Source organism: Myxine glutinosa, chromosome 7 (genome assembly GCF_964187855.1).
Source record: "Myxine glutinosa chromosome 7, kmMyxGlut1.1, whole genome shotgun sequence".
NCBI classification, from domain to species: domain Eukaryota; kingdom Metazoa; phylum Chordata; class Myxini; order Myxiniformes; family Myxinidae; genus Myxine; species Myxine glutinosa.
The window spans coordinates 107,358,650-107,382,138 of NC_136267.1; positions in this window are offsets into that span (position 1 = coordinate 107,358,650).

The window sequence follows — 23,489 nt, forward strand, 5'->3', positions numbered from 1 at the left end:
ACACCAGATCTCCCCACAGGTGTTCAATGGGATTTAGATCTGGACTCATTGCTGGCCACTTCAGAACTGTCCAGCGTTTTTTTCTTGAACCATTCCTGGGTGATTTTTGAAGTGTGTTTGGGGTCATTGTCCTGCTGCAAGACCCATGACCTTTGATGGAGACCCAGCTTTCTGACACTGGATTGAACATTGTGCTCCAAAATGCCTTGGTAATCTCCTGATTTGATGATGCCATGCACACATTCAAGGCACCCAGTGCCAGAGGCAGCACAGCAACCCCAAACCATCACTGAACCTCCTCCATGTTTGACTGCAGGGAAGGTGTTCTTTTCTTTGATGGCTTCATTTTGTTTTCTGTAAACATAGAGATGATGTGCTTTACCAAAAAGCTATAATTTGGTCTCATCTGTCAACAGGACTTTCTCCCAGAAGGATTTAGGCTTGTTCAGGTGTGTTTTGGAAAACTCCAGGCAGGCTTTCTTATGTCTCTCTCTCAGCAGCAGTGGGGTCCTCCTGGGTCTCCTTTCATTGAGTTGGCGACGGATGGTGCGAGTTGAAACTGTCATACCTTGTGTCTGAACGTCAGCTTTAATCTGTTTGGCAGTTGATCGAGGTGCTTTCTCCACCATTCGAACTATCCTTCGTTGCAATCTTCGATCAAGCTTTCTCTTGCGGCCACGTATAGGGAGGTTGGCTACAGTGCCATGGGCCTTAAACTTCCTGATAACATTGAGTACGGTGGACACAGGAACATCAGGGTCTCTAGAGATGGACTTGTAGCCTTGAGATTGTCTGTGCTTGGCTACAATATTGTGTCTGACCTCCTCAGACAATTCTCTGGTTTTCTTTCTGTTCTCCATGCTCATTGCGGTACACACAGTGACACAAAACAGCAGAACGAATCCTTTTCTCTATTCAAATTGGTTGAATGAGTGATTTTTATATTGCAGGCACCTGCACTGCAACCCACCACAGGTGAGTTCAATTCAAAAGGAAAGGAGAATCACTTGCTTGAAATCTAATTACTTCTCACAACTTCTAAAAGGTGCCAATAATATTGTCCAGGTCATTTTGGTTTTTGTGTGTGGAATAAGCTAAGATTTTTGTAATTTTTTCAGCTTTTCTTGTTTTGCTCCACTGGAAACTAAATAAATACACATGTGGATAGCAAAATATATTTTTAATTTCAACAATTTTCTGGAAGAAATGGTGAATTATTTGAAAAAAGTGCAAGGGTGCCAATATTTTTAGTCACGACTACGTCTTTTATGTCTACGTGATCATCATGATGGGCCGGCATTCCGTCCCGAACAGACTTTGTTGTCTGCTAACAGGATGTTCAAAACGTATTAATCATTGTTTTGTTTCCATCGGTTTTTTTGTTCCTTTTGAATTAAAAGTCATATCAGCAGAAACTTGCCATAGAGAAATGGAGGTCTTCATTTTGGTGATATGTTGTCTTTACTTCAGGGATACTGCAATTGAAAACGAAAGCATTACGGTATATTTAATGTTTAACTTTAAACAGTTACTTTTATTCACTGTTAAAGATCTTCACACAAATATGCAGGAATTAACTTGTTGTGGTTCTTTCGCTAAAGGATGTCAGACGATAGAGAGTACAAATGTTGACTTTAAATGTTAACTTTACTGGTTTCATAACAAGCATAACGTATGGACTGCGGGGTGTGTGTGTGTGTGCGGGTATGTATGTATGTATGTATGTATGTATGTATGTGTATGTATGTATGTGTATGTATGTATGTGTGTGTGTGTATGTATGTGTGTGTATCTATGTATGTATGTATGTATGTGTGTGTATGTATGTATGTATGTATGTGTGTGTGTGTGATGTGTGTGTAAGAGAATGATTTTGGACAGAGCCTTCAGATGAATTAACTGATCTCCTGGAAATAAGATATGCACTCAATAATTCAAATCAATATTTATCATTCCCATTCATGGAAAGAAAAGGGTGGAGGAGGGTGGCCACTATTAAATCCATCATTATTCCAGATGGAACATGACTGATTAATCAGCACCATGATGTATTCAACTCGAGATGGCATAACCGTTCTTAGGCATTCTGAGTTGTGAGCAGAGATGAGCCATTCTACTTCCTTGCACGTGTTGCATATGTTCATATATGTATAGATAGGCCGACATAACTACATAATATAGATAGGCCTCCTCTCGCTCCTCCTTTCGTGTTAATCAATTCCCTTCCTTATGTGTGTGTGTTAAGGCAATTAACAAAGGAAGACAGACAGACCATTATAACCCTTAAAAGTGTAGGTCTTTCCTTCAGAGAAATTGCAAAGAAAGCCAAGGTGTCAGTGAGTACAGTTTCCTACACCATCAAGAGGCACTTGGAAACTGGAGGACACTGACAGGAAGAGGTCTGGCAGACCCAAAGCCACAACAGAATCAGAAGACAAGTTTCTGAGAGTCTTGCGTGATAGGCGGCTCACAGGACAACAGCTTCAAGCACAGCTTAACACTGGTCGAAGTAAGCAAGTCTCAGTTTCAACTGTGAAGAGAAGACTTCGAGCTGCAGGTTTGACAGGTCGAGTGGCAGTAAGAAAGCCATTGCTAAGATGGCAAAATAACAAAAAGAGGCTTGCCTGGGCCATGAAGCACCGCCAGTGGACTACTGAAAACTGGAAGAAGGTCTTATGGACCGATGAATCAAAATTTGAAATCTTTGGTTCATCACGCATGGTTTTTGTATGCCATCGAGTAGGTGAAAGTATGGTGCCTGAGTGTGTGACACCAACTGTCAAACATGGAGGAGGAAGCGTGATGGTCTGGGGCTCTTTTGCTGGATCCAGAGTCGGCGACTTGCACAGAGTGACTGGCACCCTGAACCAAAAGGGCAACCACAGCATTTTGCAGCGCCATGCAATACCATCTGGTATACGCCTGGTTGGTCAGGGGTTTATCCTACAACAAGATAATGACCCTAAACACACCTCCAGGCTAGGACAAAACCACCTTCGAGGAAAAGAACAAGACGGTAGGCTTTAAATCATGGAATGGCCAGCACAGTCTCCAGACTTAAACCCCATCGAGCTGGTTTGGGATGAACTGGACAGAAGGGTGAAAACAAAGCAACCTACAAGTGCAACACATTTGTGGGAACTTCTCCAACAGTGTTGGGAAGAACTTCCCGAACAATATTTGATTTCCATTGTAGAAAGAATGCCACGAGTGTGTTCGGCGGTTATATCTTCAAAAGGTGGCTACTTTGCTGAGTCAAAAATTTAAATTAAATTTTGTTAAACAAAATGATTCTATGACTTCTTTTTTATCTCCAATTGTCTAAAACTCTTGACTGGTAGTGTATATATGTGTATGTATATATATTGTTGCGGATCTCAAAACGTCGGCCTCCCCCTTATCAAGGGGGGATTAATCCCCTTGTCTTTTTACTAGCCGACGCGATCCCGGGGCTATCACGTTCCTTCCGGTCGGTGTTAAATAGGGTTGTAAGCCAAATTAGTCTTATTACCTAAGTACTAACACCGGCCATGAAGCAAGGAAATAACCCCACCCGAACCACGGCGTTAGTGGACACGCCGAGCGATTAGCGAGCCGCAATTCAGGCCGTTAACGGGAACTAACCCGATTGGAGCGGTTGTGATCGTGCCACGCTTACCCAATGGAGAAATCACTAAGATGATCGAATTAAGAGGAAAAACAGGAAGAACAAGGAATTTAATTACAATTCTATGGGAAGGAAGAGAAGTACACACTTTGTACAAATAAGAAGAGGAAAAAGAAGAGCAATGTACAGGGAAGAGGAAGAAGAAGCAATGTACAGGGAAGAGGAAGAAGCAGATACACAGGGCAGCCTTATACAGTCTTACTTATACCTGGACACGGGCCCGCTCGCACTCAGACTCAGGCTCAGGCTCAGGCTCAGACTCACACGGGGTTGTAGATGGTCGGGTTGATGGTCCACTGATGGCGTCCACAGCTCGCTCCGGTCCCCGACTCGTACCACGAAGCAGCTGGTGATGGTATACGGCAGACGGCAGGCGAGATCGTCCCGTGTCGGTGGCGCGGATCGGACAATTACACTGGGAGGGGATCGGTAAGCTGGCGATTATACTGCGTATGTAATAGTTGTACCGGCGCCTTTGTACGCGTTCCCGGTATCGCTCGGTACAATGCGCCACTTCCACAATGATGTCACCAAAGCGCCTTCCCCAATCGAGTCCTTCAATACTGGCGCCTTCCACGAAAGTCCTTCTGCACGAATGCCAAACGTGACAATCCTTGCACACGAGTCCTTTGTAATCGCATCCGTCCTCCTGGTAAACGCAATCGTGCAAGTCCTTTTGCAATGAGTGCCGCTGCATCAGTCCTCCAGAGGGCTTTGCGCTCGCGGTTATATAGCGCCACTTCGCGAACCCTCTCGAATCTCTAGCCACACCCTGTCAGGCGATGTCGCCTCAGCCCTGACTGGTTGTTGAGGTCTTACCGGCTCTGCCCTTGATGGCTGCCTGATGTGGCCACACCCCCACCCTGGCGTTCCGCCCCCTTTTCGGGCCTTACCTCGTGGCATTTGGCTGGTTTGAGCGAGCATCTGGCAGCTAATGCTGCCGGCCCAACACGAGGGGCAATGGGGTGCAGACAGGATGGTGTGCAATGGAGTCGATTGGAGGGAGGGCTGCAAACTGAACGGGGCCTAATCTTATTTGTTTTACACAACGCAGATGCAACTATTGGAAATGGCCTTATCTCACATATACTAAGAAATAACTAACGTTCTAAGGTGACCTACGTTTTGCATGTGGCCTAACTATGGGGTGCAACCTTTAACCTTTAATGATGTTACCTGTGTGGGTTCTCAAAACCGTAACAATATATATGCATATACATACACATATATACACTTATATATATATATAATATACATATAAATCTGTGCAGTGTCTGCCCTGTCCTGTTCTGTGTTGTGTTGTGTTGTCACTGAACTAATCCCTCAAAATTTTGTGAAATCGTACCAAACTTCTAGTATGCCCCATCTCTCCCGTGGGTATGTCCTCAGGGTATATTTTTTGGAAAATTATTGAAAAAGCTTTTGTTTTGTTTTTTGAAAAATATTTTGAATTTTTTATTTTTAATTTAATTTCTTCAACTTCAGTTGTTTAGAAAATGTAATGTCACGTGTATTACAAATACATTGTGCAAAATAATTGTTTGTATTATGATTGGTGTAAACCATGACAAAACAGCAACTCAGGTACAGTCATCCATCTACATATCTCCATATGTGGGCAGTGTCTGTGTTGTCACTGAACTACTCGCTCAAACTTTTGTTTCCGTGGTTGTGAAGTGTTTTTAATAACGTTGTTGGTGAGGTGTTTTGAATCATGTGGTGAGGTGTTTTGAATCACGTGGTGGTGAGGTGTTTTGAATCACGTGGTGGTGAGGTGTTTTGAATCACGTGGTGGTGAGGTGTTTTGAATCACGTGGTGGTGAGGTGTTTTGAATCACGTGGTGGTGAGGTGTTTTGAATCACGTGGTGGTGAGGTGTTTTGAATCACGTGGTGGTGAGGTGTTTTGAATCACGTGGTGGTGAGGTGTTTTGAATCACGTGGTGGTGAGGTGTTTTGAATCACGTGGTGGTGAGGTGTTTTGAATCACGTGGTGGTGAGGTGTTTTGAATCACGTGGTGGTGAGGTGTTTTGAATTACTTGGTGGTGAGGTGTTTTGAATTACGTGGTGGTGAGGTGTTTTGAATTACATGGTGGTGAGGTGTTTTGAATTACGTGGTGGTGAGGTGTTTTGAATTACATGGTGGTGAGGTGTTTTTAAATTTGTGGCTGTGAGGTGTTTTGAACTACGTGGTGGTGACGTGTTTTGAATTATGTGGTGAGGAGATGTTTTGAATGACGTGGTGGTGAGGTGTTTTGAATTACGTGGTGGTGAGGTGTTTTGAATTACGTGGTGGTGAGGTGTTTTGAATTTCGTGGCTGTGAGGTGTTTTGAACTATGTGGTGGTGAGGTGTTTTGAATTATGTGGTGGTGAGGTGTTTTGAATTATTTGGTGGTGAGGTGTTTTGAATTACTTGGTGTTGAGGTGTTTTGAATTACTTGGTGGTTAGGTGTTTTGAATTACTTGGTGGTGAGGTGTTTTGAATTACTTGGTGGTGAGGTGTTTTGAATTACTTGGTGATGAGGTGTTTTGAATTACTTGGTGGTGATGTGTTTTGAATTACTTGGTGGTGAGGTGTTTTGAATTACTTGGTGGTGATGTGTTTTGAATTACTTGGTGGTGATGTGTTTTGAATTACTTGTTGGTGATGTGTTTTGAATTACTTGGTGGTGATGTGTTTTGAATTACTTGGTGGTGAGGTGTTTTTAATTTCGTGGTGGTGAGGTGTTTTGAATTACTTGGTGGTGAGGTGTTTTTAATTTCGTGGTGGTGAGGTGTTTTGAATTACTTGGTGGTGAGGTGTTTTTAATTTCGTGGTGGTGAGGTGTTTTGAATTACTTGTTGGTGAGGTGTTTTTAATTTAGTGGTGGTGAGGTGTTTTGAATTACTTGGTGGTGAGGTGTTTTGAATTACTTGGTGGTGAGGTGTTTTGAATTACTTGGTGAGGTGTTTTGAATTACTTGGTGGTGAGGTGTTTTTAATTTCGTGGTGGTGAGGTGTTTTGAATTACTTGGTGGTGAGGTGTTTTGAATTTCGTGGTGGTGAGGTGTTTTGAATTACTTGGTGGTGAGGTGTTTTGAATTTCGTGGTGGTGAGGTGTTTTGAATTACTTGGTGGTGAGGTGTTTTGAATTACTTGTTGGTGAGGTGTTTTGAATTTCGTGGTGGTGAGGTTTTTTGAATTACTTGTTGGTGAGGTGTTTTGAATTACGTGGTGGTGAGGTGTTTTGAATTTCGTGGTGGTGAGGTGTTTTGAATTACTTGGTGGTGAGGTGTTTTTAATTTCGTGGTGGTGAGGTGTTTTGAATTTCGTGGTGGTGAGGTGTTTTGAATTTCATGATGGTGAGGTGTTTCGAATTACTTGGTGGTGAGGTGTTTTGAATTACTTGGTGGTGAGGTGTTTTGAATTACTTGGTGGTGAGGTGTTTTGAATTACTTGTTGGTGAGGTGTTTTGAATTACTTGGTGGTGAGGTGTTTTTAATTTCGTGGTGGTGAGGTGTTTTGAATTACGTGGTGGTGAGGTGTTTTGAATTACGTGGTGGTGAGGTGTTTTGAATTACGTGGTGGTGAGGTGTTTTGAATTTCGTGGTGGTGAGGTGTTTTGAATTACGTGGTGGTGAGGTGTTTTGAATTTCGTGGTGGTGAGGTTTTTTGAATTACTTGGTGGTGAGGTGTTTTGAATTACTTGGTGGTGAGGTGTTTTGAATTACTTGTTGGTGATGTGTTTTGAATTACTTGGTGGTGAGGTGTTTTGAATTACGTGGTGGTGAGGTGTTTTGAATTACTTGGTGGTGAGGTGTTTTGAATTACGTGGTGGTGAGGTGTTTTGAATTTCGTGGTGGTGAGGTGTTTTGAATTACGTGGTGGTGAGGTGTTTTGAATTTCGTGGTGGTGAGGTTTTTTGAATTACTTGGTGGTGAGGTGTTTTGAATTACTTGGTGGTGAGGTGTTTTGAATTACTTGGTGGTGAGGTGTTTTGAATTACTTGGTGGTGATGTGTTTTGAATTACGTGGTGGTGAGGTGTTTTTAATTTCGTGGTGGTGATGTGTTTTGAATTACTTGGTGGTGAGGTGTTTTGAATTACTTGGTGGTGATGTGTTTTGAATTACGTGGTGGTGAGGTGTTTTTAATTTCGTGGTGGTGAGGTGTTTTGAATTACTTGGTGGTGAGGTGTTTTGTATTACTTGGTGGTGAGGTGTTTTTAATTTCGTGGTGGTGATGTGTTTTGAATTACTTGGTGGTGAGGTGTTTTGTATTACTTGGTGGTGAGGTGTTTTTAATTTCGTGGTGGTGAGGTGTTTTTAATTTCGTGGTGGTGAGGTGTTTTGAATTACGTGGTGGTGAGGTGTTTTTAATTACGTGGTGGTGAGGTGTTTTGAATTACGTGGTGGTGAGGTGTTTTGAATTTCGTGGTGGTGAGGTGTTTTGAATTACTTGGTGGTGAGGTGTTTTGAATTACTTGGTGGTGAGGTGTTTTGAATTACTTGGTGGTGATGTGTTTTTAATTTCGTGGTGGTGAGGTGTTTTGAATTACTTGGTGGTGAGGTGTTTTGAATTACTTGGTGGTGAGGTGTTTTTAATTTCGTGGTGGTGAGGTGTTTTTAATTTCGTGGTGGTGAGGTGTTTTGAATTACGTGGTGGTGAGGTGTTTTTAATTACGTGGTGGTGAGGTGTTTTGAATTTCGTGGTGGTGAGGTGTTTTGAATTACTTGGTGGTGAGGTGTTTTGAATTTCGTGGTGTGGAATTCAAGAATTGGTAAATATTCGATCTAATATAAATCTAAAATCTAAAATCAAATATAAAACTAAAGTTGCAGTAAATATTCAGGAATTCAGGATGAGGTTGTGTGCACCAGAATCGAAACGTGGTCAAAGGACATCCAATAAAAGAGAACATTTGTACTGCAGTGCTTTATCATCTCTGCCATAATATTTTAATATTTACTGCAACTTCTTTAACAGACATTTTTATTTCCACCTTCTCGAGGTCTTCGCCAAGCCATTTACCAACCGGTCAGTCAGGCGTTCAATGGAGCAAATATGGGAAGGAATTTGATATTTATTCAGGGTGCAGTAAATAACTCGCCTCCTCTTCGCAAATAACGCTGCAGGATTTTAAAGTCCACCAACTAATGCAAGCAGATGAAACACCCGGCTTATTTAACATACGTCCAAGGATAAATATTTTGTGATGCAAAGCCCCTCCTGCAAAGCCCCAAACCAACAGATGCATTAGTCGAGCCAGGAAACGAACCCAAAATATGCATCTCAAAGACTGGTGCACTCCACCACCACCATCTTATCTTGTCCGACGACCACCCTGCTTCGGTAAGCATTTTAAACATTAACAGATGTCAGACAAACATGAACACGTGAAAAATGGTCCTCAAAAACAAATAACCTGTCAATTAATAAATTATTGTCTGGGTGTTTGTCAATCATTTGGTAAGGAGCGGTTACCTGAAATTCTTTAGGAGCCCAAGCATAAAGTTTATAATAAATTTGACAATAAATGCAGGTGTAGGTAACTCCAGTAAATGAGCCATGCAAATGACTCCGTATATCCGTTTGTGCTCTTCGCTTCTATCAAATATTACAAAAGTGCTGCCCTTCGTCACCCCATGCTCTCCGCCTTACCCACACCTTCAGTTCTCTCCTCTCAATGATCTCCTCCCATGTCTTTTATTGATGCCATTTGTGTGTGCTCTCTTTGTCTCCCTGTTCTCCTTTGATCCTCTGTCATTCCGTGAACCTGATGTCTATACTACTTCTTTAATGGCCCCAATTATTTCCCTTTCTTGTAGGGTTAGCCGCTGAACGTTTTTGGACTAGGTCTTTCGCAAACCAACTGGACAGGCCTGACATTCGATTGAAGGTCAAAGGAATCTGTGTTTTGTTGAGAATGCTGGAGATAATGCGCTTACTCTTTGCGAATGACACCTTGGGATCTTTAACATCCACCAACTGATGATGGCAGGTTTAACGTCCATCAGAAGACGCGCACAGTGGTGTACCTTTGGGCCTGCGAAACACCAGGGTGGCAGTTTATAGCTGGGTAAAGATTCGAACCCAAGCTAGACAGCTCAGAAGCGTCCCTGGAAAGTGAAAATCCTTTCCTGCAATTATTTTTTGCTGTCTGGCCTTAAAAATCATGTCATCAATTGCAGTTCCCTCCTTTATAGCCTCTCTACCTCCTCTAACCTGAATATGCCTCAATTTGCTCCCCATTTCCCACAGCAAACCTTGCTGCCTCTTTCTGTTTGCCCTAAGGATTAATTTTGGAAAAACTCCATTTATCCCTGAAATGATTTCCAGTGTTTTGTAGACATAAAACCTTCTGGCCGACACTATTCTTCCAACCATAGGTTGACATCTATCACTTTACTCAATCATAATTGTATTCCCTTTCCTAAACTCAGACGAATACCAGAAACATTACCACTACAGCCATTTTGTTATAGTCAACAACTGAGTAAAATAAAAATATTATAGCATATTTCAATTTCCTTTTCCTATACCATTTGCTCCTCAATGTACCACAAACCATGTGTTCCAGCCATGACCTGATACAATGTCATTTAATCTTCCTTCAATATCCCTAACTCCAGTTCCTTGAAAACAACACACAACGCCATGTATATGATCCTTCCTGGAGAATGAATAATCTCCATATTTAATAATTTAATCAAAAGACTTCCTCCACTCGCTACACCCATACCATCGCCTCCACCCACTACACACATACCATTGCCTCCACTCGCTACACCCACACCACTGCCTCCACTCGCTACACCCACACCACTGCCTCCACTCGCTACACCCACACCACTGCCTCCACTCACTGCCTCCACTTGCTGCACCCACACCACTGCCTCCACTCACTGCCTCCACTCGCTGCACCCACACCACTGCCTCCACTCGCTACACCCATAACATCGCCTCCACTCACTACACTCATACCATCACCTCCACTCACTACACTCATACCATCACCTCCACTCACTACACTCATACCATCACCTCCACTCACTACACCCACACCACTGCATCCACTCACTATCCTCACACTATTGCCTCCACTCGCTACACCTTCAACAAGTGAATTGGACTTCACTTGAGATTTCACTTGGGACTTGATCATAACGATTTGAGGCTTTATTGTGAATTGAAAAAAGTAACTTGGTTACAATTCTGGAGGGTGAATACATCTAGGTTATCCTTCCAGCCCAGGGGAACTCATTGTTAGTGTGGGTTCGATTTCAGATCCGACTGTAAATCGTCGGATTGGTCCTTTATCCTGCCCACGTACTCCTCATCCATTCTCATCACATTCCCAGACCATCTCCTCCACTTACCTGTCCCTTCTTTGACGCTTCAACCACCTTCCCAGTTCCTCTGATGCATTCATTCCTCACGTAATCTTCTCACGTTACACCACACAGCTATCTCAGCATCCTCATCTCAATCACATCTAATCTTTGTTCCAAACTTCACTTCTTATCAGTGGCCATGTTTCCACGCCGTACAACAGCGCAGGCCTCACTACTGTTCTGCACACCTTTCCCTTCAGCCGACTGACAACTTTCTATCACAAAGCACATCTGAAGCCTTCTTCCAGGTACTCCATCCTGCCTGTATCCTGATGCTCATCTCCCCTATCAAATTCACCATCCTGCTGCACTACCAACCCCAGGTACTTGAACTTCTGCACCTCCTGGATCTTTTCCCTTTACCTCTTTGCTACTCACTGTACATCTCATGTACTCCGTCTTTGACCGACTAATCCTCAGGCCCCGATCTATCTTACAATGCCTTCCTCCACTCTTCCAGTTTCAATTTGACATCTCCCTTACTTTCAGCACACAATACGATGTCATCCTCAAACAACATGCTCCATGCATGGTGCCTGTGTTCTCACATCAGCTGTCAGAACATCCATCATAATAACAAACAGAAATGGACTCGATGCAGATACTTGATGTACACCGACTTCCATCTTGAAACATTTTCTAAAAGTATATTTTTCTTCTCTTCGTCATGTATCTCTACATCAACTCTCATCTCTGTGTTCTCAATTTTTATCAGTCTCAGAAAATAGGCAATTCAGTGAGCAAAGAAGAACATGCCGAGATGTGAGGAAGGCGTAAGCGTCGTAAGTAACTGAAAATGAATCAAATTGGCCCCAAACAACTCTCCCGAATCCATTGCACGTCTATCCAATTCCTCGCACTCCATGAGCTGTGCCTTCACATCGTCATGCCTTACAAACTGTCGTGACTTTCAAGCACCTATAGCCGTCACCAATTCATACGCACGTGGAATTTTGCACAAGTTCAAGACTCACATCACTGATGAGTTATCAAATAACTAGTTTTGTTTTCCTGCACTCATGGAGGACTAATTGCTATGGGTCATCAGGTACACAGACTGGGAGTGGAAGGATAGTCGAGAGGGGTATACAGAGTGGCCAGACGGAAGCTTCTCCTCAGTGAAAGACACATGTAAGCTCGCTTGGAGTTTGCAAAAAAGCACCTAAAGGACTCTCAGACTGTGAGAAACAAGATTCTGTGGTCTGATGAAACCAAGATTGAACTGTTTGGCTTCCGTCTGGCCACTTTGCCATAAAGCCCAGATCGGTGGAGTGTGGCAGTGATGGTTGTCATTCTGGACGTTTCTCCCATCTCCACACAGGATCTCTGGAGCTAAGCCAGAGTGACCATCGAGTTCTTGGTCACCTCTCTTACCAAGGCCTTTCTCCCCTGATTGCTCAGTTTGGCCGGGCGGCCAGCTCTAGGAAGAGTCCTGGTTTTTCCAAACTTCTTCCATTTAAGAATTATGGAGGCCACTGTGCTCTTGGGAACCTTCAATGCAGCAGAGATTTTTTTGTAGGCTTCCCCAGATCTGTGCCTCGACACAATCCTGTCTCTGAGCTCTGGAGGCAGTTCCTTCGACCTCATGGCTTGGTTTTTGCTCTGATATGCATTGTCAGCTGTGAGACCTTATATAGACAGGTGTGTGCCTTTCCAAATCATGTCCAATCAATTGAATTTACCATAGGTGGACTCCAATCAAGGTGTAGAAACATCTCAAAGATGATCAAGAGAAATGGGAGGCACCTGAGCTAAATTTCAAGTGTTGTAGCAAAGCATTATGGAGTATTGAGTGTAGATTGATGAGGGAAAAAATGAATTTAAACGATTTCAGCATAAAGCTGAAACATAAAATGTGAAAAAAGTGAAGGGGTCTGAATACTTTCTGAATGCACTGTATACTATATAAGAGAGCCGTTGGTCTGTCACAAATTTTCTCAAAGATGGCTGAACGGATATTCGTCAAACTTTGAGAGGTTCATCAGTGAGTGCCTGGGAGTGTGTTCGAAAAAAAAAACATTTTTGAAAAAAGAAAAACTTTTTTTGGATTTTTTTTTTTTTTTTTTTAATCGCTCAACAGTGCCTAAGCCTTTTTGATTAATGACAGTTATATACAAGTACACATTCGCATCTTACTATAATTCACCAAATGTCCGTCCGTCTGTCTGTCTGTCTGTCTGTCTGTTCGTTCGTTCGAAGGTACCATAAAAACTGCTGAACCGATCGCAAAGATATTTTGGGTGGATAATCCTGGGATCTCCAGGAGTAAAATAGGCTATTTAGTTTTTCCAATTTCAGCTTTAGTCTCCAGCATTCTCAGGGTTGGACTCCCGCATAACGTTCATTGTGACGATGTTTTCATTGTGACGATGTTGTTTTCCCGGGTGCCACACAAACGGCTACACCGATCGCTGCACGGCTGCACTGATCGAACTCGGTGACCTCGGACAAAGACCTTTTATAAGGACACGGGTTGAATCCCTGATTGAGAGAATTCCAACCCCCTCGCTCCCCGCCATCACGGCCCTCTCTCCAACTTACAATTCCACGAGATATGCGGAAAGGACGACCCAAAACCAATACAAACATCATTCGTATATAAACATCATTAAAAGTAAATAATGACCTCGGCCAAACTTCAAACGCCATTTAATCTCTACATAAGAGAATTCCACATAGCTATTTGGGCGGTGAATACGCCAACAGATCGCTGTCTCCATCGATCTTGCCAAGGCCTTAACAGCTATCGGCTCAAAATCCTTTTAACTGTTGATTTGGTACAGTTACACGTATTGGGAATTTGGTACACGTATCGGGAGTACATACGACATAGCGATTGTGAACACGATTATCGATCACGATTCACGATCACGATCATCACGATCACGATCATCACGATCACGATCATCACGATCATAGTGTATCGATCACGATTAGAAACACGATGGAATAATATTTACTGATATGAACAGTGATGTGGCTTTTATTGAAATTCTAAAGATACTGTTGTGGTTTTGAGTCTGTAAAGTGAGCTTAATAAAGGTTAAAGTCTGTCCCCCATAGTTAATCACACAAGCAACATGTAGCCTCGCAATAGTATAGTTATGTCTTAGTATTTGTGAGCTTAGTTCCCTTCCAGTGTTAATTCTGCGTTGAGTAGGAGCCAGGAGGATAGGCCCTACTTGCCACCGATTTCCCAGCCACCCTAGCCTCGATCCAGTTTGTTAAGCATTGGGTGATCATTGGCCGAGTTAACACGAGGTAGGCCTAGGAAGGATCGGGGCGGAGTCGAGGTGGAGCGGCAGAAGCAATGACGGTAAGCACGAGCTGCCAATCAGAGCTCGAGGTAGGTGGCGGCGGCGTAGCATCAGAGGGCGTGGTGAGAAGAGTCTGGTGAGTTCCAGAAGGTTCAGAGGGCATCGCTATAAGAACCGCTGCGCAAAAGCCCTCGAGAGGACTTGACTTGCTGTGAGAGAGAGAGAGATATAACAGGACTCGCGTTGTACTGCCTGATGAACTTGACCATTGCACGAGAACGCGCGTGCTAACCAACACCAAGTGTTTTGAAGAAGAGGGGTTGGTCGCTACATATACGCGGGCGCAGCCAGACGCACCGATAACGAATATAGCGCATTTTAGCCGCGCGAATGAACGAGGCTGAGTAACTGCCAGCCGCGCTAAAGTTCACCCTCTACCGTTCGCCCCGATCATCCCTTTGTTCGAGAGACACGCTACGAGTCCCAGCCTTCGCCTGCCACCATCTTCGCGGGACGTGCCGGGGACCGTGGAGAGCTGGACGAGGACCATTTCTGGAGGTGTTGGGGAATCTCTGGACATCTTCATTTTTGCGTCCACCCTCCAATTCCACCTCTATGGGCATAATTCCACACCTGCCCATCTGCAATCCCCTGTGTGAGTGTGAGTGAGACGGGCCCGTTGTCCCAGGGATAAGTTAAGACTGTTTAAGGATTGCTCTGTGTCTCTTCGCCCTTGAACTGTATATACGTGTGTGAATAATTAAACCCTTGTTCTTTTTCTGATTCGATCGTTCCTGTGGTTTCCTCAATTGACTAAGCGTGGCACGAATAGGATTGCTCTAATCGGGTTCCACTAGTTAAGACTGCGCGGGCCACGTGTACGCAATCCGCTTGGCGTACTAACATCATAAGTGGTTCGTGCGAGGCTTGTTTCCTCGCTCCCAGGGCAGCACGGGTACTTAGGTACGAGCGTGAAAGTAGTCCCGAAACCCTACTCCGCGTGTGTCCGGGAGGGATGTAATAAGTCTCAGTTCCGCCAGGCCAGTAAAGACAAGGGGATTAATCCCCCCTTGATAAGGGGAAGAAGGCTGGCGTAGAGAACCATAACAATACTGTTTAAATTTTGATGATTTACGTGTGATATGATTCAACGGATGTTTATATCAATCGTTTAAAAAATTTTAAAACATTAAATTTCTGATATTTTACCTTTTCATTTGGGCCTCCCAATTGAAGCCCTGCCCATAGGGCAGGTACCGTTGCTAGTATATAAAAACAAAACAATTAACAGACATATATATATATATATATATATTGTTACGGACCGCGGATAAGATGTTGATTTACCGAGCGGATGGCGCCGCGGCCCTAACAGTTACCCCGACTAACCCGATTCCTGGACTTTGGCCAAAATCGCGCCACAGATATTCAATAGGGAAAAGACAAAGGCGACACGGATGTGAAGAAGAAGAAGAAGAAGACAAAAAGGTTTGAAATGCCACTAAATTTATTCCTACTATTTACACAATCAAAGAAACCAAGGAGAAGGAAGGATAATAAAACAATTTACAGAAGAAATCAGAGACACAGTGAAAATACTAGCTTATCTAACAGGCTTAACTTATTCCCTGGACAGAACAAACAAAGACGGACTCACACGGGGAATTGCAAAGTGGATTGGCTGGAAGGAGGTGGGTGGCTGGAGGGGGAGGAAGGCACGGAGCTGGCTGGAGCTTGATCCCACACGGGACGTCGGGCTGGACCTCGACGGCCGCCGATGCCACCGATCCTGTCGTGTGCGCGGGATCACGGGTCGGAGCTGCTTGGTGGAGCCGACACGCTGGTGGGGGGTCTGGCATGACGGGTTCTCTCCTCTCTCTTTCTTAGTCCAACCCAGTCCAACAACTTCCTCTCTTGCTTAGTCCAACAACAACTTCCAGGCTTTTCGGTGTTCTGATCTCCTCCCTCCTCGACTCTCTCTGGGGGGCCTCTGCCTCGGGTTATATAAGCCCTACCCTTGACCCTTTTGCGAACCTCCCCCAAACGTTCTCTCTTCACCCTCTAAAGCCAACCCCTCGTTCTGGGTTGGTCGGCAAGGGCTGGTTCACTCCTCCCCTCTATGACGAGGTGGAGACACGCCCTTCTTCCCCGACCTTGCCTCGTGGCCAATGGTGGTTTTGGGGGCGATTCGAGCTAGCCCCAGCCAAAGGGCAGCAATGGCGAATGAAGAAAACCGCCCAAAATGCAGTTGGCAATTGCAGCAAAGTGGACGGCAGATGAAATGCAGCAATGTGGACGGCAGATGAAATGCAGCAAAGTGGCTAAACCTGGCACTTGGAAGATGCCATGTCAGAGGGATCTACTTTATTTAATGCAGTGCAATGGAGTGTCAAATTAATGGAAGACAAATCCTTAGCCTAATCTATCTATAATTCCAGCAATCTCTGTGTGTCTGTCTGTGTGTCTGTGACCGCTGTTTCTCGACAACCACGGGTCCGATATACTTGAAACTTGCCAGGTATATTGCTGGGGACCCGAGGATGTGCCTTTTCAAGGTTTGTAATTAATCGGACAAGTACCTACCGAGCTATGTCCAAAAAACGCTTCAACCAATCAGAGAGCAGCGAGCTATCACGTGTGCCGAACCGTTAATGCAATGCAAGCGTTAATGCGTTAATGCAAGGCTTTTCTTTTTTTCCCTCTTCTCTTTCTACTTTTCCTTGCGATTAAATTGCAAACAGCCAAAATACGTTGGCGCTAATTGAATAATTGGCCATTAACACTAAAATAATCGTAACTGCGATATGCCAACTTCCGGACAGTGCAGCCTTCCATGTTGTTGTTGTTTGCAGCAGCTGTTTGCAGCAAGGCAAGGCTTTTCTTTTTTTCCCTCTTCTCTTTCTACTTTTCCTTGCGATTAAATTGCAAAAAGCCAAAATACGTTGGCGATAATTGAATAAATGGGCATTAATAGATAGATAGATAGATATGCGATATGCGAACTTCCGGACAGTGTGCGCGTTACGAGCTGACCGCCATTACGGTACGTAATTCGATTTCTTATGCGCATTATTTCTCCCAATTCAGTCAGAGCGAAGGGCGGAAGCGAAGAGCGTTGTTATTTTTTGTTTACGGGCGTACGGGCGGGGTAGAGCGTACGGGTAGCGTTTTTTTTTTTTTTTGGCAAGGAACGGGCACCCACGTACGGGCAATGCCCTAGTACACATAATAAGGATATAACTACTGAACAGGGATATATGGTGTCCTTCGTGTATGCTTTATGGAATTAACTACGGGAACGCCGTTTGACCTTTATACAACACTGGAGTAAGGAGGGCGATATTTTTACAACAATTTACACAACAACAACAACAAAAAAAAACATTCTCATATCCACAACACTGCACCCTCCTCCTCTTAGGCACGTCCCGGGCCTCTTACCTTAACTTTTAGTGTGGCACGTAGGTGTAAGTTCCCTCTACATTTAACCTGACCCTGAGTGCGACAGTTTTAAAACATAAATAAATATGTCCCGCTGCTCCATTGCACCCTGCCTAACAGATTCACGCCCACAGCTAACCGAATTGCGGAATGGTCTTCAAACTATACATTTACGGTGGGGGCGCATTATTTACAATGACTCTACTTTTATTTACAATACGCAACCCAGGACCTGTGATTGTTCTTTTGGGGGGAGAGACAGTCTGCCCTGCATCGATGCACCATGAAAGCACCCAAAAACGCACCAAAGCACCCTCAAGCACCAATCGGTGCACAGTCACTACAATTCTCAATAATATAAATAACTAAACAAACCCTGCTGGTGGTCTCTTGCTCTTCGGCTCCCTCTGCTGGCTATTGCTATCTTCCTGGTGTTGTCATCTTCTTTGCTGGCAGCCTATTTGCAATAATAAAATGCACCCAACGTGTCCATTTTTATTTATGGCCCACAGGGGGCCGACTATGTATGGTTCACCTGTGGGGCATCGGTGCCCTGTGGCCAAGGTCCGCCAGCAAGATCTCGGGCCTTCACGGCCGGTTCCAGCAGAGGGGCCATGCCCCAACCCATGGGGTCCATAAGTGGTGCTCAGCCACAGACATGTGGTCCATAAGGTGGTGCATCGATGCAGACAGCTGTGGTTGCGAGAGGTTCGGGCGCCCAATGGCGGACTCACGCACGCTCCCCTCGGCGCCCAGTGGCGCACAGGTCCTCATGTGGGAGACAAAGGGGGGAAAAGACAGATGAGCGAGGGGTAAGGTCTCAAGGGTACACATCAAACAAGGCAATGCAAGGTAAGGTGCGTATGGAGACGGAGCGGAGAAAAGCTCGTCCCTACCGTACGTCACCCCCCCCCTGTCACCTACACTACCCTTGCCCTTACCCCATATGTACAAAAATCTACACATTTACAAATTTGTCACTACTGTCACGTCTTCCCCATATTTCCCCGATACCAAATTCGTCACCACAATCCCTCTAACCAAAATTTGCCATCACCCAACTCATCATCAATCCTCATAAGGAGGAAGAGATGGAACACCAAAGCACAATGTCACACCCACGTCATGATGCGCCTCACATTCCAAACATCTGCACAATAAAAATAATAAAAACAACCTGGCATGGTGCGGAGTCCTGTCACCTCAGGTGAATGGATGCAGATGGTGCGAGGAGATCTCCATCCTAACTACCTTCTAAATGTCTTTAACACACTTTACACTACCTGGGGTCTTTCCCTGCCAATCCATTGGCCAACTTACACAATGGGTTCTAAAAACCAATTCCCATTGACCAAACTGTGGTGCTTCTCAATTTGGGGTCTCACTCCCCCGATTCATCTCCCGGTGCCCTTGCACAATTTCCGGGCTGGGTCGTGCAGCTCTCCCAGCAGGTCTACCCACCTGCACACCTCCACCACTGTAGTTGCCACCCGAGCTTACCTAGCTCCTCACCCTAACCTAACTAACTGGGGAAGGCCCCTCCTGGCTCTGTCACCCCTTGGTGCCCTCTGGCACTGGGCTACCCGGGTCCGTCCTCCGGATCCTCGGGCCCCATCCACAACAACTCTACCGGCTCCCAGAGCCCACCTGCGGCCTCACCTGGCCGACGTCCTCACAGTGGTGGAGTGCCCAATCAACTACACACACTAACAGGCTACACGCCCAGCCATTTCCACGTCACTAATGCACCCATCCAAATACCATTCTTCCACCAGGCACCACAGATGCCAATATCCAACCACAATTTACCTGTACCCTCTACCTAACACTTACACTACCCTCCCCGGGTATTCGTGATGGGGGTCCATCCTTCCCCCATTCACACCTTCGCACCATCCACTCCACTCCACAGTTTCCATCATACTCACTCCACGACCATCCATTCCCATACTCCATATATCCCATACTCCATATATTCCACACAACCATTCTCCATACACCTGCAGTTGCACACCTGTGCAATCTCACCTGGTGCCACCTGCACCCTCCTTGGTCCCTGGACCAGTTGGTCAACACAACGCACAATCACCTTCTCTCACTCATACACTGCTCCATACACCTGTTCAGTTGCACACCTGTGCAATCACAATACTACTCACAATCACAGTCATTTACTCATACCCTGCTCAATACACTTTTGATCCTCAAACACTCGGCATCATCTCATCTATCTGGTGCCCTGCTAACTTAGTGCTCCCCGTCTTCCCTTTAAACTAAGCACATACCACGTCATTATCATCCACACTAATCTACCTGCGTCCCCACTACAGGTATCATTGTCACTACCTAATCTTAACGTTACCTATTGTCATCTTCTAGGTCCCTACACACTATATCCTAACCCTCCCGGGCTAGTTTTCACTGCCATAAACCCCATAACTAGTGCTCCTTTGCCCCCGCTTGTGAGGGATGACGGAGTTGCCATCCCAGCACATCGGGTATCTCTCACTACCAATTTAGCACATCAAATTTCAGCCAATTAAAAATTTGCCAATCATCTGCCAATCATCACTCTGCCAATCCTTTGCCAATCATCAAATTTTGCTTTTCAATTTCGGGTCCAAAACACTATCCTCATCACCACAGTCTACTCACTAGAGCCTCTCGGTGTGCCAATTCATCTCCAAAGCTCGGCTTCGCAAAGCCGAGCAATGAATGCGGGTTGCTTGGTGCCGGCGGTTGGATGTGTCCGCCACTCGGTGCAGGGAAGGACGCTTACCCGGGCCGAGAGCCCACGCACCACCTCGGCACGGAGCCGTCCAATGGACCGATTTCGACCTGCCGGAACGCCTCAACCACAAAGGGTTGTCGTGACGACCCTTCCTACATGGCCGCCCACTCCGCTTAGTGGAGCACAGACGCGGCCGTTCAAAGCGCGGCCCGGCGTGGATCTCGCACGGCGGTTCTTTTGAAACCGCCGCGGATCCCCGCGGCACGCAAAGCTGCCCGGTTCGCACTGAAGGCCCGATTCGGCTATACGTCGCTCTAACCGCTAACCCGGTTACCGTCGATGCTCCACTTGCATGCTCACACCCCGCAGCCCGTTCCTTGCTCATACATCCAGCTGTCTCCATGCTCTTTGTCATTGCACCTTCCCTGACACACCCAGGTACACTCATCCCGCTTACAGACTTGGTCACACACCTCACCAACACACCTCTTCGCGCCCCCTCCTCGGTCACCTCCTCTGTGACAACCACAGTTGTGCTCTCACTTGCCCACCCAACCACGTGCCTCACTACCAATTCCAGTGTGCATTCCCACACACGCTCTACCATTCCAGGTGTGCATCCTTCCATTCCAGGTGTACATCCTCTCTCACCTGCCACCACCAACTCACGCTCCGTGTCACTCTCACTACTCTCACCTCCACACTCGGTCGCGCACTCACCCTTATTTTTGACAGCGCACTCTTTCCTCATGCACCGTCCGTTACACACCTTTCTCGCGCATCCTCTTGCGCACACTCTCCCGTTACTCCCTCCGTAACACTAACCACAGGTGTGCATTCTCTCGTTACATCCTCCGTAACACTCACCACAGGTGTGCACTCTCTCGTTACATCCTCTGTGACACTCCCCACTCCGCGCTTCCATGTGCCCCCCCCGCACACGCGCTACGACCAACTCACTCTCGACAGCACACACTCCTCGGCGCGCACTTTTTCCTCACACACCCCAGAGTCGGACATTCTCGCACACCTCCTCCTTCGCACACCGTACCTGTCGCACACTTCACCAATGGCCTCTCACAAACACCCGGGTCTACACCACCCCCCAAGCCGACTGAAGCTCCCCTCACATCATATATATTTCCGAATATATCGCCACTCACCTTGGCACCTCGTCTCCGCACCTCCTCTGCCACCTGCAAACTCTTTATTTGGTTAGCGAGCACACCATCACGATTTGAGCACCGACCTTCTACATATTCCATCACCTCCTCCTGTATTTCTCTCTTAGTTTCCGTCCGTCTCTTCTTAATTTCACTCACCCCCTCTTTCACTTCCTCTAACTTTTGCTTCACCTCTTTTATTTCCCGGTGCGTCTCCTCAATCTCTTCCTCTAACGCCACCTTAACCGTTTCTATGTGCGTCCTCACTTCCCTGTCCTTCGTCTCCATTACTTCTGTCACCTCGTCCAACCTCGTCAGTCCCTCACGTACCATCTGACATTCCCTCTTCATCGCTATCAAGTCATTTTATTGTCGTTTTGTGTCGCCTTTAACCCTCCTAGTACCGCAGTGTTCTTTTCTACTTGATCCACTAGTTCTTTTTGTACCACCGTCAGCTGTTCCACCTCCTGCGTCAGGTCCTCTATGCCCCCTTGTAACCTAGCCGTATTATTCCTCACCTCTTTCTCCATACGCTTCTCACCTCGCTTTACCTCCTCGCTTACACCTCGTCGTATTTCCTCCTTCATCTCTTTTGTGGATGCTGCCCTCATCTGTCCTAATTCATCCCTTTGGGCATCCAATTTGGTTTCTACCCCGATTTTCACCTCCTCGATCTGCTCTCCCATTTGTTTAATTTCCCGGGCCGATTGCTCCCCTATTTCCTGCAATTTGTTTTCCATCTTGTTTTCTAACCCCTCTAACCCATTTTTCACCCCCTCTATCTGATTCTCCTGGGCAGCCATTCTATTTTCCACCCCCGTTAACCCATTCTTCACCTCTTTTATCCCGTTGTCTAACCCCTCAAATCTATTGTCCAACCCCTTAAAATTATTGTCTAACCCCTTAAAATTATTGTCTAACCCCTAAAATTTAGTTTCTAGCCGCTCCCCCATTCTGTATTCCATTTTTTCCATTTCCCTGCTTCTTTTTTCGTTGTCGCACTTCGACTCTGCCATGTATTCGCTGAACCGTGCCATGAACTGCTGCATGTCAAACGGCTGCATGTTAAAGCCCGCTGGTACAGCGGGCTCGGCTACCGCGCGCTCGTACGAGGCACCATCTTGCGCCTCTCCAACCACGTGCGCGAGGGCGCCATTTTGTGCGCCTGATACCTCCTCAACCACCTCCTTATTTCTCTCCTCCATTTCTTCCCTCTGATCCTGGGTTACCCCTAACCCCTCTTCTAGCTCACCCACCTGCATCCGATCGCCTTGACTAGCCATGGCGCGATTTTCAAATTTAAGTTTTTATAAAACGAATTTCGGCCCACTCGTAATTTGAGTGCACTAAGCGCTTCAGGTCCGTTCTCGCTCCTGGCACGAATTGTTACGGACCGCGGATAAGATGTTGATTTGCCGAGCGGATGGCGCCGCGGCCCTAACAGTTACCCCGACTAACCCGATTCCTGGACGTTGGCCAAAATCGCGTCACAGATATTCAATAGGGAAAAGACAAAGGCGACACGGATGTGAAGAAGAAGAAGAAGAGGAAGAAGCAGAAGAAGAAGAAGACAAAAAGGTTTGAAATGCTACTAAATTTATTCCTACTATTTACACAATCAAAGAAACCAAGGAGAAGGAAGGATAATAAAACAATTTACAGAAGAAATCAGAGACACAGTGAAAATACTAGCTTATCTAACATGCTTAACTTATTCCCTGGACAGAACAAAAAAAGACGGACTCACACGGGGAATTGCAGAGTGGATTGGCTGGAAGGAGGTGGGTGGCTGGAGGGGGAGGAAGGCACGGAACTGGCTGGAGCTTGATCCCGCACGGGACGTCGGGCTGGACCTCGAC